The sequence below is a fragment of the Chrysoperla carnea genome, chromosome 5 (assembly GCF_905475395.1).
Source record: "Chrysoperla carnea chromosome 5, inChrCarn1.1, whole genome shotgun sequence".
NCBI classification, from domain to species: domain Eukaryota; kingdom Metazoa; phylum Arthropoda; class Insecta; order Neuroptera; family Chrysopidae; genus Chrysoperla; species Chrysoperla carnea.
In genome coordinates, this window is record NC_058341.1 from 65,507,636 (window position 1) to 65,509,634 (window position 1,999).

The following is a 1,999-nucleotide window of genomic DNA, read 5'->3' on the forward strand; positions in this document are numbered from 1 at the left end:
AAAATTTTAACATGCCTATATAAATATTTTTTTTTGTATTTCGTTAAGAATATATTTATGTAACAAGGCAGGGACATCTATTGCATAAAATTGGAGTAATTAAATTATCAACATTTCGATTTTATCAGCTGAGAAAACATATTTTTTGAAAGTGAGCCACCTAATGGAAATTCATGTACCAAGAAATCCAAGGAGAATCCGAACAGAGTGGCTGCTGTGACTATGCGAGTCATTCTCATTTTGTTATCTTTTTAAGCGCCAACAGGAATATGTTAAGCACTGATAGAACTTTTCTTTTAAAAAAAGTGATTACCTTTTATATTGGACAGTTTGTTAAAAAACTAATGTGATAAAATGAATAACAAATATGTTGTATCTTTGTCCAACTTATTACTGTCTGCCTGAAACAATAACGAATCGTAATTGAAATAAAAAGGTATAGAGGGCTTTTCATTTTTATTACGATTCACATTTGTTTCAGACTAAATGATTTATAGCCAATGTGCTAAATGTATAAAATGAATACCAAATATCTTCTATCTTAGTCTAACTTATTGCTGTCAGTTCGAAAAATTTAACTCTGCACTTGCGCTTATGGCATGATGAAAAGGTGTACACAAGAACATATATTTAAAAAGGCAAAATTCATCATTGAGCATGATTAATTTTCGCATGGAAAATTTTTGCATGATTCCGTTTAAAACATGCTCCTGAACGTAAAAGTGCCGGTTGCCGGTAAACTAATCTTTTAAAAAAAATAAGTAATGTTGACCGAATCGCTTTAAAAAACGTTTCTTCATATAATTGGGGTGAAAATTTACAAAAAAATTTCTTAGATATTATTCTCTAAACTCTCCAGTTTTCGAAAAACAAATTCGTAAAATTTTAAAAAAACGCGATTATTACATATTAGTCAACATCCCACAAAAATTTTTGTCCCAGTTATATTTAAAGTGCTTGATTGTTAATTGTTAAGAGAGCGCGGGACCGTCCAAAAATAACGATTTTATGTTCTATACATGCTAGAAAGATAGGATTTTATTATATTTTAGATAGGTATATCTATAAATATATAGGAGACTTTCTATAGATCTATATAGATAGATAGTCACTCATCACGATATCTCTGGAACTATAAGACCTACAGACTTGACATTTGGCAGGAATATTCCTTTTGCCAAGTAGAGGTCAGCTAAGAACGGATTTTACGAAATTCAACCCACAAGGGGGGTTGCGGGGGTGTTCATGAATAAAAAATTCATATTTTTCAATTATGGCTTTTAATAGTTCAAAACTTGGTCAGAATGTTTTAAATTACATTTAGAAATTTTTTTAACCTTCGGAGGGTAGAAAGGTGTAGCGAGAAAGTGGGAAGGAAATATCGAATATTTACAAATATACCTAAGTGGGGTATCAAATAAAAGAGCATGACGTGTACATTACAAAAACGTTATCCAACGCGAGGAAATGTGGAGGGAGGGGTACAAGTGGGGATGTTGCCCAGCAAAGCGGGTATATTTTACGCCACGCAAAGCGGGCGGGTAACAGCTAGTTTATTTATATATTAAAAATCTGGTTTTTCATACACTTTTTGAGGGACAAAAATCGTAATAATCGCGTTTTTTTAAATTTTACGATTTTTTTATTCGAACACTGGAGAGTTTAGAGAAAAATATCTAAGAAAATTTTTTCTTAATTTTGACACTACTGCATTATATGATGAAACTTTTTCCGAAATTTCATTTTCCACATCTCAACCCCGCGGAAAATCGGAAAAACGGTTTTTCCATCTATCCCGGTGTTGGGTTGTGGAAAATGTTAATTTTCGAACTTTTTTGTTAATTTGACTTTATTTCGAATCGATTAGTGAAAATCAAATCTTTCTAGCATATATAGAACAAAAAATCTTTATTGTTTGGTGGTTTTACGCGCGCTCTCTTAACGATACAAAAAAAAATTAAATTATATATTAAAAATCTGGTTTTTTCATACACTTTTT